Source organism: Cupressus sempervirens, chromosome 3 (genome assembly GCF_028749045.1).
Source record: "Cupressus sempervirens isolate cs-2001-9-10 chromosome 3, ASM2874904v1, whole genome shotgun sequence".
Taxonomy (NCBI): domain Eukaryota; kingdom Viridiplantae; phylum Streptophyta; class Pinopsida; order Cupressales; family Cupressaceae; genus Cupressus; species Cupressus sempervirens.
Window position 1 is genome coordinate 105846104 of NC_143120.1, and position 17950 is coordinate 105864053.

The following is a 17950-nucleotide window of genomic DNA, read 5'->3' on the forward strand; positions in this document are numbered from 1 at the left end:
TGAACTATAACTATGAAAATATATAGATACATATATCACATTGAATACCATATTTTTATGAGAAGCTTGAAATGACATCTTTGAATTAACTTTTATATTCTCAAATGTGAAAATCTTTGAAAGCCAATAAATATGGAATCTCTTTAGATATCTCTTTAGATCTTGCCAAGGACAATGAATGATGAACAAATAGCACATTTCCTAAAATGGGCATATGTATCATTCAATGTCTATATAATCTTTAAAAAACTAAATTCCATCTAATTATATTGTAATATTTAGGTGTAGATTTCCCTATGGAAATATTATCAATATTGACAATAATAAAATATTGTTAAGTTTTAAAATTGCATGTTTACAATCATAGAGCCTTAGATGTCATGTCTTGTATAGGATTGCTTTATATGGATTATAATGACTTTAGTGTCTTAGTGAATAGATTGTTTTGTATCTAATTTAACTATACTGATTAAAAAAATAAATTAGAGAATTATACCTAATCAATATTTTAAAAAGGGGTAATTCTTTTTATTATAATAAGGTTCAAATTATTATAAAAATAGTTCAAACTATTTTTTAATTAGTAAAAAATCATATTTTATTAATTTTTAGAAAATAGAATTACATAATAATAAATAATCACATTTAGATAATGTCTCACTATTATCAACAATATTATTACGTTTATTAAAGAAAAAAATTGATGAAACAAGGGCTAAAATTTTAGGTTATGCATAATACTTCCACCTTTTGCTCTAATAGTTTCCTATTATAAATTATGCAAAATAAGTAATTCTCATACTCAAAAAATCTCAATTACTACATATATTATTATCTTTTCTTTTTGAAAATAAAACAAAAAAGTTGTATAGTTTCTTCATCTTCCCCAGATGCCCATTGTACTAGTAGTCTCCTAGCCCCTATTTTACTTTCTTATTGGCCTTCTTTGTAGGTTTTTGTTGGTTCCAATTGGTACTAAGTATAGGTGAATTAATTACTAAGAGAGAGAGAGGGGATAACTAAGACATCACCAACTTTCTATATTGTTTTCAAATAAGATTCATTTTTCCCTATAACATTGTTATCAGTTAAGTGCATAAACAATCACATAGAATAGTAAAAGTATTCACACAATAATAACATCAATATTTATCTTGTGGAAACCTAATTTGAGTGAAATCCATGGTGTGGGAATGATGCCCTCAAATGTTGTACTCTTATGAAATACACTTTGTTAAGAGCTTGCTTGATTAACGGTTACAAAACACTTTCTTTACAATAGACCAATTAAGGCCACCCTTTTCAAGGGGTTTCAACTTTTACAATGGTGAGAAGGTAATAAAAACAAAATAATATGTAATTTTTTCTTCCTTGCTATATAAAATCCTTTAAATCCCTTCAATAAAATAACATTATTTTATGCTATGATCACAACCCACTTATTTCTTGTGGACTCTAATAGCTCTATCTTTTCTTCACTTTCCTTTTCTAGCCGCACCTCCTCTAGCCATGATACCTTCTACTTGTATTCCTCTTTTTCTTATGTATATCAAAAACCCTAAACCTAGACCTAACAATCACAATACCATCCTTTCATGTAGAAACATTCCAAACAATATTCTTCTTCTTTACCTAATGTTGACTTAACTTGTCTCGCTTCTCCAATAAGAAATTCACTTCTCTAATAAGTCTTCTTCCTTGATAGTCTAATAAGATATTTCATCATGAACATTGCATTCATTTTTTATTCCAACTGTTACTTGACAAGTCTTCTCTAACTATTCTTTCTCGGTGCCCTTAAGAATAGTACCTAAAGATATGGAAACAAGTTAAAATAATATGTCAAATATTTGACATCAATGACAAATAGTATACAACTGATGAACATGCAATCCATAAGTTCCTTTCTTCACTAGCAACATGCAAATCACTTATGCCAAAAATGTTCCCCTTTGGCATTGATGGAAAACCATAATAAGAAATAACATCTTGTGCCAAAAATTGATCCCCTCATACAATATGATCTTGTCTATCACTTCTATGCAATCTTCACTTTCTCCTTCTTTTGTTATGTCACTTTATCACTTTCTATTTTGATCTCTTTCTTTGTTTACATTTTGATCTATCACTTTCTCCCCATTTGACAATAATGCTAAAGGTGTAAAACTTGTTGAAAATTCCTTCCTTTAAATGCTTTTTAGACTTCTCCTCCCTTGAGAAGTCCTCACCTACATCAATCCACCTGCATCATTCCAGGTAAATAGTATATTTTCTCTCTCTTCATGAATTGATGCACTCTACATCATCCTAGTTGATCTTCAATAGGGGTAGAACACTTAACTTTCTTCTCAAATACTCAAAGATTTCCCATAGTAGTGGCTTTGTAAATATTTCAGAAACTTGTTCCTTGTAGGGAATAAACTCAAGTCTAACTTCATTATATTATACTTTCTCTCTCAGATAATGATATTTGATTTCTATGTGTTTTTTCTTTTAATGCATTACTAGATTCTTTGATATATTAACAGCAATGGTGTTGTCACAACATTTAACAATTGATTCTTCAATTTTTTCTTGTATCACTCTTAGTATATTTTTTATCCATGCAATTATCTAACACTTGATTGCATATGTTGTATGCAGTGATATCCTAGTGTGTAAAGAACATTAAAATTAGTCCAACATTCACAAACTAAAATAATAAGACAAAAGGTGTGAGAGGACAAAGGAGAAACAAAAGAGGAATGCAAACCAAGTAAGGTAAGCTCCCCAAGTGTGAACTTGATGCTTAGATATGTCCACAATGATGGTTAGATGTGTTTTTAGATATGCTCAAGATTTAAGAGGGATAAGAGCTTTCAATAGGGTAAAACATGGTGGTAGGGTGAGTAAGAATTCCTACATGGTAATGGTGTGTTTCAATGATGTGTTCTTCAAAGGGGCATTATGAGTTTTCATGAAAAGTTGATGATATTTGTGAGAGGGGAAGGGTTCAATTTATAGGCCAAGGGGTGGTGAGATGGATGGCTAGGATGCAAGAATGGATGAAAGGTGAGGGAAGGCTAGGATTGAAGGAAGGGGAAGCACATGTATTGTGCTTCTTCAAATCCATAGCCTTATGACAAGTCTCACAAGGGGATTGGATGTGAGGGGATGGTCATAGTGAAGGGTCAAAAGGAGTTATGAGGGAGAAGGAGTGTGGAAGAGGAATGTAAGGGTATTTAAGGAGCCCTTAATTCTCTATAAGAGCATTACAGTCCCTTGGATAGGAATGTAAGAAGTATGGGATGGGAGTTTGACTTTGGTTTGGTTAGAAATTCTTAACCTTTGGTTCAAGGTTGTGTGCATATTTAGGAAGGGGATTATGCTTAGCTTAGGAGGGGATTAGTATGCAAGTGGGTTAGCATTAATGAGATAGGTTAATTAGTTGGCTAAGTGAGGTTGGCATGGTGAATGGGTTCGATTTGGCTAATGATATGGTTTTAGGGGTAGTCAAGGGTTGGGAATTGATTTATTAAATGATTTATTTAATAAAAGGGGACATGAGATTAGATTAAATAGGTATAGTTGAATTATTTAATCTAATAGAAGAATAGAGATTTAATTGATAATTAGACTTTGGCTTGTCATTTGATTTTATCAATTGGAATATAGTTATTTAAATAAATAAATTAACTAGGAGATGATGATTAATTAGTTAAATATTAAATACTTAATCAATAATGTCCTAGAAGATGAGTAAATAAGATTACTTAAATGATGTAATCAGATTTAGGTGCCTACAATTTTTGCTTCTTTAACATAGTGTTGGGACAACACTATTTCAAAGAAGTTTGAACATAAATGACATGGAGATGATTTTGAAGGCAATATAGATGCCCTAGTCTTGAATAGAAAGAGAAAAGTATAGACTATTTGATGCCACCTCAAGAAGGTGATGAGAAGAGAAGATGAGGCTCAATGACTTCTTGAAAAGGGTCAAAAAGCTGAAGTGAGAAGGAGGATGTAGATGGACTAAAAGAGGGTTAAAATTGTAATAAAATTCTAAAAGTAATAGCGTCAAAGTTAAAGGGGTCTCTAGAGATGGAACGGAGGGAAGTAGGGCACCACAAGGGGCCTATAAGAGGGTCTAGGAGGGCCAAAAAGTAGTAACTACTCTCATATTCATAGCAAGATATTATCATTTGTGAGCTCTAGTTTAGATGATGTGATGGTTGCACAGGGATGGCTAGAGCATCAAGTAGATGTGGCACAACATGTGTGTGCATGATGGACACAAGACCATTTGATACGAACTAAAACCTTTTTCAATTTTATAATATTTCTTTATAGCATTCCCAAAATGTCAAAAATGTGTTCTATGAAGCACAGGTCTAGTGGGATTGTCTTAAAAATTAGCAGGAAAGCAATCTTGAAAAAGGTCTAAGAGTCAAGGGTAAAATGGGGGAGGTTTAAGTATTTTTCACAAGAAAGGGAATCTAACTTAAAGGTTACGTGGATAGCAGTTTTGGAAGTAGGAAAGCATTATCATTTGCAAGAATGTAGTCCTATAGGTTAAGGGAATATTAGGAGAAAGGTCAACATAGGAATGATGGTAAGGTTTGATTAGGGGTTTAAAATGTGAGACACATTCTCGCTATAATCTATAACAACAGGAATGCAGGGTTAGGGATGGGTCACTAGAACCCAAACCCACTTGCAAGAATGCGGTCATAGGGTTAGTGTTAGAAATAGGGATTACTGAGAGGAGGGGGGGTGAATTAGTAATCTATAAACTTTAGTCACTAACTGAATATTATTTCTTACTTCAAACCATACATAACAAAGTAATAAAGTAATGTTGAACACTAACAGTAACCATGCACAAAGATAACTCATAACACCATATTTTATTAACTAGGAAAACCCTAACTAAGGGAAAACCATAGTGGGGATGATACCCACTAGATAATATATTGATATATAAGTTCCTTGTTAGAGGATGGACCCTATAGGAGTCAATGAGAAAATTTAGTATAAGGAGTCCCTGTTAGGAGACTTTGAATCCCTATTAGGAGATTCTAACCTTGTTATGAGTTGTGCCAACCCCATTAGATGTTGTAGTATAATAGATGCAAGATGAGCCCATTGCCCAAACATACACTTGCAATTAAAAGAAGAGTTCACTACCCAAACAAGTAATCAGACTTCTAGAATATAGATTCTTTCTTAGTTCGATTTTGGATCTTGAAATAGCTTCACAAATTTTGCATATATCACTTTCACAAAAGTTTGCATACAATTGCTTAACACAACAACTACACTTTTCATTGCAAGATGTCCTTTACATAAATACCATGCCTTTTCAAAAATTGTTGCTAGGTTGGCTAAGACCATAATACACTTTCCAACTTAGAGTAAACATCTAGGATGTCATCCCTAATTGGATAAGTCTTCAATTCCATTGTCCTATTTCACTTAAAACAAAAATATCTATTTTTCGTACAATCTGTACTGACTTCTAAGGTTATACACATCATCATCAACATGTATACTATCTCCATCTAACTTCTCTAGTCATAATATGCTATTGGTAACAAGTTATAAACAAAATAGTACACTGTTGTATACCAAATTCTATACTTAGACAATATTTTGATTACCAAAAGCTAAGTATCTTTATTTATGAGATTTCTTGTAAGTATGTACATCACGTGTTTCCATAAATGACAATAATTACATATCTCTATTAGCCAATTTTCGACAATCTTCCCATTTTGCATTGATGGCAACAAAATAGGGAAAATTGGCTAAGTAACAAAAACTTAACAAAAATAATACATTCATATTACATCTATTACTATTGTTCATCTTTATATATGCTCTCCCTTATAATATACATTACAATCAATTTTACTTGATTTATAATTTTATATTGTATCTCTCCTCTTTACAATTTTCTTAAGTACTTCTCCCCCTTTGACATCAATGACAAAGGTTGAAATGTCAAAAATGTTGTCCTTCCTTAAGCTTATAGAATCTTTGTGCAATCGTCAAAATTTTCCTTAAGATTATCCATACCTTTAGACCATATCTCTTTGGCTGATTTAGTTGAGGTGAGAATTGTACATAAGGTGTATGATGCAATCTCAATTGCATTAAGATCTGAATACAAAAAGTTAGAATAAGTGTCCTTGGCCTTGACACATTCCTCCAACTATTTCTCTACAAAAGATACTTTCAAAGCAATAGACTCTCTTAAATTCAATATTCTTTTCAAATTTGTTCCTTCTGAAGTTCTAGTTTCCTAATATCATTATGAATACTACCAACTTGACCTTTGCAGTCATCAATCTTACTAGCTAGATGTTGTAATTGGCTAGATATAGATTCTAGCTCACTCAACTTTCCTCCAATCTGACTGTTAAAGTCATTAGTCAGCTTCTAAGCTAGAGTACACTTAATGTATAGTATCTTACCATCTTGTTGACACTTCCTATGTTCCTTGATAAAATTATCAAGACTTATCAAATCATTCTTAATATTTTAACAAATGGTGCTAAACAAGTTAGCATCATGTGTGATCTATGCCTTTGCTTTTGCAACACTTAAAAAAATTAGTAAATTCTTCATCAAATGACTTTAGCACTATGTATGCCCTCTATTCTAGATCTTCTTTTGTGTGTTATATAGCCAAAGTACTATGTAGTCCATCAGTAACCTCCATCAAGGTTTTTTTGTAGGCTCTTCATTGTTCTATTCTTTTGAATTAGTTTTGAGAAGGATGAGATCAAGTTAGCTTCTTCATCATCATTAGTTGCTAGGCTAGAAAGTGAAAGTGGAGTAGATGAACTAGAAGGTTTAGTGTCATCCTCCATTTTCTTCTTCTCAATTGCCTCTTTGATTCTTCTCTCTTCCAATCTCTTCTTCTCATCTTCTTCTGTTTTACTTCTCATTTCTTCTTTTGCTACTCTTTTCTTTTCCTCCTCTTCCTTTCTTTTCATTTCATCCTCAAGCAATTTCTACTTTGTCTCTTCCATTTTCCTCTTCTCTTCTTCTAATAGTCTCTTTTCTTTGTCAATTTTCCTTAGTTTATCTTCAATATCCTTGGAATGAGATTTAGGTGGATCTAAACTCTCAAACATGTTAGTTTCCTCAATGTTAATGGTAACATTGGTCTAATCTATCTGTATAGTGTCACCTCTCATTGACACTTCTAAGGTTCTAGGTGCAGGTGAAGATGCTACCATAGACTTTGTTAACATCTAACTTATCGCTGCTATAGTCTCACTTCTTAACTTATCTTTCTCACCCACCATAAAAATAAAATGGTCTCACTTTATTTCTTAAGTAAGGTGCAAGATTATTCAATAATCTCTTAATTTCTTCTTTGTCATTAGTTTTGCAAATTGTTCTTAGCATAGACTTCTAAAATTCTAAATCTTCTTCTCTAGCTGGGCCCTTCTTCTCAATATGTTTGTCATAGACTTTTTGGTTTACCATGGCCTCGATATCATTGGGTTTTAGATTGTTATCTCTAGTATATCTCATAGTAGAGATATCAATCTGATCTTTTTCAAAGTTTTTATACAAATCATAGAATTTTTTTATCTGAACAAAGTTGCCTTTATTAGCAATAGATGAGTTAATCTTCTCTATCTCCGGCTTTTAGGGTTGCTAAGCCTTTCCTATTGATTGTTTAGAAGTTGTTACCTTCTCTTCTTGTCTAACTTCTTATTTTATATGAGCAATGTTAGTATGCTAATAGAAACCAAATTTAAATAAAGCTTCTACAAACTAAACAAAATTCATAAACTTCAAGATAGACTAAGATGAGCTCTCAATTGAGAATATGAGCCATTAATGGACTCTCTCAATAAGAAGCTCTCTTGTTGAGTGGATTTTTCTAAATAGATAGGATGTATGCTCAAGCTTATGCTTCAAAAAGGGCTTCAAATGCAGTTGGAATTTGGGTGTGAGTGTATAGTTTTGATGTAAAATGGCTTCTTAAAATGGCATTATGACTTTACTTCATGGATTGTGTTAAAATGGCTTGGGAGAGGATTCATTAAATAGGCAAAGGGCTTGAGGGATTGAGGGCTAAGATGCAAGGATGGGAAAAAGCTTATGGAAGGCTCAGATTGCATGAGAGGAGAGCACATGGATTGTGCTTCCTTACAGCCAATGAGGGAGTGACACATGTCATAGGGTGAGAGGATGGAGGAAAGGGGAAGGATGCGTCAACAAAGGAGGCTCAAGGGATAAAATTTTCATAAAGACCCTCATAATGGCTTGCAAGAGCAATAAAAGGGCTTGGAAGAGTCATTTATGGCCTAGTGGGCTTCATAAAGTTTTATGGTTGGGATATTTTGAAGGAGATGAGAGGAATTTTGACTTGGGCTTGATTAGGAAGGTTTTAAGATTTCTTAGGATTGTGCAAATGATTAGAGGATGGATTAGGATGGTTTAGGATTAGCTTAGGGATAGGCAAGTGGATGGCATTTAATGAGGGTGGGTGAAGGAGGAGATATTTGTTAACTTTGGCTTGGGTTAGTAAGTCTTAACCCATGTTTAGAGAATGTGACAAGGTTAGGAGGGGATTAGGATTAGGTTTAAAGACATCTTCTAGAAGAGTCTAGACTTTGGATGAGGATAAAGACTTTCTAGAATAGTCTAGAACTTCCTAGGATGAGGATGAAGACTTTCTAGAAGAGTCTAGAACTTCTTAGGATGAGGATAAATTAGATTTTTAGGAAATAAATAAAGTTTTATTTATTTCAAGGGTTTGGGTTGAGGAGATATTTATTAAAACTTTTTAAATAAACACGAGGATTAATATTTAATCTTAATTAAATATTTTGAGTTGGGATTAGGGGTAGGAAATGATGGGATTAGCCTTTAATCAAAATTAAAGAAGGATTAGAAGATTTTGGAAGAGGTTAGTGGTCTTAAGGAAATTGGCCAAGTTTTGGGCAAAAAATAAATTTTTTATTTATTTTGGGTTTTTTGGTCAATATATTAATTAAATAATTAATAAATAAGGAAATAATGTTTAAATAAGATTTAAACATTTTTGGGAGGGATTCCTTAATTAAATATTTTTAATTAAGATAAAAGGATTTAATGGCATAAAAATAAATAAATAAATAAAATAAATAATTAATTAATAAATGATGATGTCATCATGAATTTTTCAGAAAATAAAAATACTTTATTTTCTAAAGGTTTTTAGGTGTCTACACTTATTCTTGTTCTTGTTCTTCACCAGACTCAACAATTGTCAACAATGTCTTCTTCTTCTTTCCTTTTACTCTCAACTTTCTTCTTAACCATTTTCTCACCTATGGGTACACTGCCTTGTTTACAAAGATCAATTACCTCATAAATAAGGTCAGCTGAAATATCAATTATACTATCTTGTACCCATAGTTTTCCATCATGTATTCTACTTGATATGATCTGTGTCTACTCATATATGTCCAATTCATAGTAGAAATGATATTTAAATAGGTCTAGTTCCTTTAAATGTTCAAATCTAGGCTTCATAGTCATATTGTAATTGAAGACTAATTCCATATCCTTGTTCATTTATTCACTCCAAATAGATTCAAACTTATTGTTAAGATAACTTCCTACATCTTCCAAATATGCTACATTATTCAGAGTAATGGATAATGCTGAACTAGGGTTAACTTCTATGGGTATCATGAAAACAATCTTCAACTTAAGTCTATCCTCATTCTCAACATTATGAACTATAGACATATCCATGATTGTAACAAATATGAACTTTTATCAAATAAATTCTATGGATAAATGATAAAATACCTTTTCCAAAAATAAGGTTTGCTTCAAAATCACCTTAAAAAGTCGCTTCTGAGTGCTCTCTTTTTTGGATGTATTCTCAATGAAGTAGTAATCAAGTTTGTACTCCATTTATTTCATCAACTTAAATTTGCATTAATTGTGTTCTTTGAAAACATGAAAACATTGTCCATTACATTCTATAATCAAATAATTGCTCAAGATCTTCTACCCGATCTTCAGATACTACCCAAGGTTTTCCATAGCTATCTTTCATCATGATAAAGCTCCACAAAACTTTTCTTCACGAAATTCTTAGCAAAAGCATAGTTTTTATCTTTTTCTACAGAATTGACTTTCTATGTAATAATAGTAACTCTTAATTCCTTCATAACTTGTTTAGATAAGCTCCAAATTACAAGCGATCTTAGATATAGTCTAAACTTAACTTGATACACCTTTTCTCAACTTTTCTACCCATATATCGATCTTTAAGTGAAGTTACACATTCTGGTGTTGTGAACAAGCTTAATTCAACTTAATTGAATCAAACTCAATAACTGACTTCAATCTTCCTATCTCTTCATCTTCTATATTTCCTTTTGACATGTCTAATCCTTTTACAAATGCCTCATTGAGTTCTTCTCAAAGTTCACTGACTACATTTCTTTGTTCCTCACTATTTTGTTAGTTCCAATGTTCCTCTCATGGTTTCTTCTATCATTTCTAATGTTTCTTCCGTCATTCCTTTTGTTTCTGAGGTTTCTTCCATTGTTCCTTCTATCTCCAAAGTTTCTATCCATTCTGCAATACTTTGTTGTATGTTCAAAGTTGTTGCATAACTATCATACTGGAGTTCTATTTTTAGGATTCTATTGATTATTAGGTGTATGACAATTCTAAGCTATGTGTCCAAAGTTGTTACACTTATAACACATGATTTGTCTTCTCTCCTCGTAAGGTCTTCTTTCTTTCAATGTCCTTTCATTAGATCTTCTTCTATCTATAGGATTAGTATTTCTAGACATTCTACTATTCCTTCTATCATTATCATACTTAGGTTTCCTACAATCAATTGCTTTATGACCCATACCATGACAATTATGACAATAAAAGTCTTTAACATGATTCAATGACTTATTTGTACAATCTCTTTTCATATGACCTATTTCATTACATAAAAAATACTTACCTTTAAATTCAAACCTAGTTTCCTTAGGAGATTCCACATTCTTTGGTTCATCCAAAATTTCAACTTCCTTGTCTTATCCAACTTCTTTAGGTTTATCAAAAGATTGACTGGATTCAATCTTATTGTCAGATTTATCTTTTTCTTTCAGATTTGATCTAATCTCAAGTTTCTTTGTAGACATGTTAAATAGATAACCAAGACCAGTCTTATCATAAGTAGGTCTCTATATTGACATTGAATCATCAAGTTTTTCTTTCCTAGAATAAAGCTTCTCAAGTTGCTACTTGCACTAAGTTAATTCACCTTTCACAATAGTATTATAGTCATGAAGCTCTTCATGATCTTCTTTCAATGTTTCAAATTTAGATGTCTTCTTTGCTAGACTTGCTCTTAGATCTGTAGTTTCAGTCTTCAAATCAGATTCTACTTTGCTAGGATAATTTCTCAAAGTCAACTTCAAATTCATAATCTTCAATTCATGCTTCAAGATCTTGTACTTTGTCTTCAGCTTTGAATAATCATCAGCACTAGTTTGAGATTCAGTAGATTCAGGATTGGATTTGAGATGTTCAATCTTTTCCTTCAATTGTCCAGTGTATTGTTTGGAGTCTTCATATCTATCTTTTAGCTTATCTCTTTCTTCAGTAAGGAGATCAATTTGTTCAGGTGCCTCTTCAAGGTTCCTCATCAACTATTCCATATTCATAGGGATCTTACTCAAGTTGTTAAGCCACTTCAAAGTAACTATGCTTTGATACCAATTGTTAGAAATAGGGATTACTCAAAAGTTAGGGAGGGGTGAATTAGTCATCTATAAACTTTAGTCATCAACTGAATATTATTTCTTACTTTAAACCATACATAACAAAGTAATAAAGTAATTTTGAACAATGATAGTAACCATGCACAAAGATAACTCATAACACTATATTTTGTTAACTAGGAAAACCCTGGCCAAGGGAAAACCCTAGTGGGGATGCCCACTAGATAATATACTAATATATAAGTTCCTTGTTAGAGGATTGACCCAGTCCCTGTTAGGAGACTTTGAATCCCTATTAGGAAATTCCAACCTTGCTAGGAGTTTTAGTATAGTAGATGCATGATGAGCCCATTGTCCAAACCCGCACTTCCAATTACAAGAAGAGATCATTTCCCAAATAGATAAATAGAATTATAGAATATAGATTCTTTCTTAGTTCAATCTCAGATATCAAAGTAGCTTCACAAACTTTGCATACATCACTTTCACAAAATTTTGCATATAATTGCTCAAGCCAACAACTACATTTTTCATCACAAGATGTCCTTTGCATAAACACCACACCTTTTCACAAATTTCTGCTAGGTTGGATAAGACCATAATACACTTTCCAACTTATAGTAAACATCTAGGATGTTGACCTTAATATGACAAGTAATAATTTTGTAAACAAAATAATTCTTTCCTTCAATTCTGCTATGTTGTTTCACTTAAAACAAGAATATGTCCTTTTCATGTAGTCTGTACTGACTTCCAAGGTTTTACATGTCATCATCAACATGTATAGTATCTCCATCTAAATTTACTAGTCATAATAAGACATCAACAAGAAGTTATAAACAAAACAATACACTGTTGAATACCAAATTCCATACTTACACAATTTTTTGATTACCAAAAGCTAAGTATCTTTATTTCTAAGGTTTCTTGTAAGCATGTACATCATGTGTTACAATAAATGACAAAAATTACATATCTCCATTAGCCAATTGTCAATAGTTAGCTAGAGGGGTAAAAGGGGATCATGAGACATAGGAAGAAGGGGAATAGTGGAGTGTTGAACTGACATGGGTTTTGATTTTGTGGATATAGTGGTCACTAGATACATTGGTGTCATGGGAGTAGTGAACTAAAATTCTACATGTGGGAGAGTAGTTCACACCAATTGGCTTGGCAAGGATCAACATGATTGGACAGGGGCATTTGGCAAGGTTGTCACATACTCAAACATATATGCCTATGGTGATAGTATTATGTGAGCACTGGCACAACAAGATAGATGATGCTTAATTTTTCAATAGGCAAGATGACTATCACCCTAGAGGACTTTTATATGATCTTTTGGTTGCTAGTGTAGGGCACACCTATGATGACAATGAGAGGAGTTATAGTCTAGAGGGTGGTATGGTGACTAGTGGGACTCAGGGTCTAGTTCCAGATCCTAAGGGGTGAGTTCACATTAGATGAGAACTTAGATTGGGTGATACACAACATAAAAATATATTTTTATTGTGCATATTAGTGTTGGGATTCATTTTCCCAAAAATAGGTGGTATTGGAGTCACATTGGCCTTTGTAAAAATTTGGTATAGCTCTGATACCATGTAAGAATTTTTCTAAGGAAATAATTCAACTCCAAGATCAAGAAGCTCAGTAGATAGTACAAGAGAGAAAAATGATGATCAAATGAGAATGGATATCAGATGATTGGATATCAGATATTTGGATAAATACATTATAGAAGTGCCTTGTATATAAAGGCAACTGATATGACTAGGATTCAACAAAGAGATAATCATAACAACTAAGCACATGTCCACCAAGAGTGGATTATCCTCCATTGTACATGAATATATATGTGACATTGAGAGGATAAGAATGCAAAGGTGTATCTCATAAAGAGATGTAGTAGACAACATGTGCCTAATTGGAGTGCAAATAATTGTTTTGTCTACATGACAACTCATATGAATCTACAAAATCCTAGGTGGCTACATGACAACTAATATGCTAATGCATTAACCTAAGTAAACTTAAGTAAAGTGTAATTAGAAAATACTTAATTACACCAACAACCCCCCTTAAGTGAAACTTAGGGGAATGCACTTAAGCTCAAAAAAGCTAGATGATAATGCAAGCTGGGTCCTGACTACTAGGCCATGTTAGGTACCCATGTACAAAATGCAAGTGAAAATGATATACAATGAAATCTCTCATAAAGTAGAGAATGATGGAAAACCACATGGGAAAAACCCTCCCCCAATAAGAGAGAAGAAAAATAAAGTAAGATGCATGTATGGATGGAGTAATCAAGACCCCCCTATTATGACATACATCATGCATATACAATAGAGAATCCCTCCATAAGAAGGAAATAAGAAGAAAAGAAATCCCCTCATAGTGAATGATATCCTACAAGAATGATGAGTGCTTGAAGAAAAAAGAGAATCCAATGCATACAGACAATATTTCTCCCTTTAGGAAGAAGATACACCAAATAAAAATGCAAGAAGGATTCCCATTGTGGATATAAAGATGGAAGGGGAATCCATATGAAGTGTTGTCTCTGAACTCTGAAGATGTGTCACCATGTCCTTGAATATTGAAGATATCACAAACCAATCAAGATCAAGTCTAATAGAAGAAGGTGACATACAAGGAACCAATGGTAACTTCTCTGTATAGGAATGTGGATCAAATGCCAAAGACCAAAATGCCTCCTCAAAAGAAGAAGTAGAAAGAGAAACAAAGAAGCCCCCCATCAATGTAGAATCTGTACCCATGAAATATGCTACTGGATCAATGTAGAAGCTGCATCATAAAAAATGAATGATATTTCTCCCTTGAGGAAGAAATGGTGTCATGAGTGTACAAAAGAATCCTCTCCAAGCAATAGGAAGAACTCTTAGAATGTAATTTATCTAAGGAAACTACAAAGGAATCTACAACACATGAGTATGATCAATCATGCAATATGACATCTCAAGTGAAGTTTGAGACTCATGTAAAGCAATTTCCAAAGACTCAAATGTCTTCTTTGAAGTGAAACGGACATCCTACAAATGTTGTAAGAAAGTATCCACAATCATGTCAAACTTGAAAGAAAGATCAAGTGGAGAATCATGAGAGTCAGAGTGTTCCCTCTTAACAATTGAAGACGGATCATTCTCAATAAAGAGAAGATGTATATCATCAATATTGTCTCCCATATCCTCAATTTAGGACTCCACAAATAAACCTGCAATGTCTATTAAGAAGTAATTATTGGAAATATGACATATTAATCAAATAAGGTGAGATATGTGGTTGTCATTTATGACAACATATGTTTTGCAGTTTAGTTATGATTATTTGTGAAGGAAAATTATCTAAGTATTGGAGAATGTTACAAAAGCATGATAAGATTTGTTGATAGCAAAATATTCCCTTGGAATACTCTCTTGCACATTTAACCTTAGATGCAAGACATTATCTTGATGATGCATATCAGTGCACATGTTTGTAAAAGCAACCAAGTTCACGTTATGGAGGAAATACTGATGTAGTTATTTCATAGTGCAAAAATGAACATGTTAGTAAACTGTGTTGAACAACTTGAAGAATTATTTTAATTATCAAATCTTGACGAGCCAACTCTAAGGATGATATGTCACTCGACTAAAGAAGAATTTATTAATAATTTTGATATAAGTAAAGAAATTCAATTACGAAGTTAGAATGTGAATGCAAGGAGATACTATATGATGCAAAGTAATGTTATGTAATGTAGGATATGATGCAAATTAATATATGTGTAGTTACCCCTTGTATGAAGAACTGCCAATCAAAGGAATTGCAAAGTACAATAAGTGATCTAGTGTTGTATGTATATCTATTCTCTTGAAGAACTCAATAGTATAGTTGCATATTAGGGTAGTGGGATCTTCTTGCACACATTTGTATACGATCTACCAATTCCTAACAGGGTTGAGGCTTCTAACAAGGCCTAATCTCCTTACAGGGACTCGAGACACTATACGTTCTTCATAGACTCCTAATAGAGTCAATATCCTTAACCATATTCTTATATATAGTGAATCATCCTATGGGTTTCATACCCACCAAAGTTTTCCCTTGGCTAGGGTTTCCTTAGTTAACAAAATATCATGTTATGAGCTCTCTTTATGTATGGTTGTTTATATTGTTCAACATTGTTGGTTTATTTCCTTATGCATGTATTAAAGTAATTGATAATATCTAGTTGTGGGCAAAAAGATTGAAAACACTGATTCAACCCCCCCTCTTAGTTTATCTATTCTAACAATTGGTGTTAGAGCCTACTTATTCAAAAGAGGCTTAATATCTTGAATAACCTATGGATATGGAACAATTGAAGAAGAATCTTGAAGAAGCTCTTGAACAAATTGATCTCCTTACTGATGAAAGAGATGGCCTAAAAGATAGATATAAAGATGCAAAAGATTACATTGGTGAACTAAAGAACAAGATAGATGACCTAAAGCAAAAAGGACCTAGTGAGCAAACTAGTGATGATGATATTGAAGATCTAAAGAAAGAAAATGAGATCTTAAAACATGAGTTAAAAATAGTTGAACTCAAGCTAAGTCTTAAGAAAAATGAAGGGTAGAATGACTCCGAAATAAAAGATGAAAATGCAAATTTAAGATCCTAGTTAAGACAAGTAACATCTAAATTAAAATCTATCAAGTTGGAGCATGCAAAATTAGAGAAATACAACACTATTGTGAAAAGTTAATTGGTGCAAACCAAACATCAACTTGAGAAATTATATACGAACAATGAAAAAATTGAAGAACAAATATCTATACAGAGACCAAGTTATGACAATACTGAACTTGGATTCTTCCTTGGACAATCCCCAAGAATCTATTGAAAGAAAAGAACTTGATACTTCTGAAGTAAAAAATGATCTAAACATAAGAAAAAAAAATGATACATCTAAAGACAAGGAGAATGTTACTCACTCTGAGAAATCTAAAGAATCTAATCAAGATGAGGATAATAGAAGAAAAAAATCTCATACCAAGTGTAATGAACTTGAACATACTTAAGACAATTGCAAAGGTAAGTCTTTTAAGCCTATTTCAAATTTTTATTTTCATAATTGTCATGGATATGGACATCATGCAGTAGATTTTAAGAAATCTAAATTTGATGATGATAATGCAAATAGTAGAATATTTAGGAACACTAATCGTGTAGGCAAAGAAAGAAAATCTCACAACAATGAGAGTGGAGAAAGAAGACAAATTATTTATTATAGATGCAACAATCTTGGACACATCTCAATGAATTGCAGAGCACCTGACAACCAGAATAATGAACAAAGAAGGATCGTACCTATATGTCAATTATGTAATAACTTTGGACAAACAAAAAAGTTTTGTAGAATGGATAGAAGAAACCTTAACAAGAATCATAATTACAGAAGAAGCAACAAAAACATGATGATAGTCTGAAAGATGAAATGAAGGAACTAACAAAAGAATTTAAGGAAACATTTGTAAAGGAAAAGGAAACTAGAAGTTGTCATATAGTTCAGGAAGAAGCACATCCTAATGTACCTGATAATATAGTAAAGTCACTTATTGTTTGTGACCCATCTTACTTGCATTAAGCATACATGTTTGAGCAATGAAGGATGCAATCCCATCAACATAAAGAATGTGTGTAGATCAGTTGAAACAAATCTCAATACAAGTTTTGATGGTAGAAACATAAAGATCAATGCCATTCAAGATGATGGAGTGAGACTTGTTAGTAAAATTTTGGGATATAAGTTCAATCATGGATCTAGGATAGATTTAGTCCTTGTCAGATTTCTTCATGCAACTTATGTGATGGCAGTAAAGGGTGAAAAGATTAATCTATGTGATATTATCAGAACGTAGTTGTTGGATAACATATCAAAAATCAAAAAATCTAGGAGTGTAGTCTTTAGGTTTGAATCCTTATTGACTCATATATTCTTCTATGCTATAAAGAAGTTTCTTGGAGTTTCAAATTAGGATGGAAGTGAGTGTGTAATGTAGACTATCACTTGTGCATATAGAACTAAACCAAAAATAGTCAAAAATAATGATATTGACATAATAATGAAATCAATCCAAGCTGAAATGAAGTAAAGGTATAGGATACCTCCTGCACTGGTAGAAAAGTATAATGATGAACTATGTTTTATGGTAGAAAGA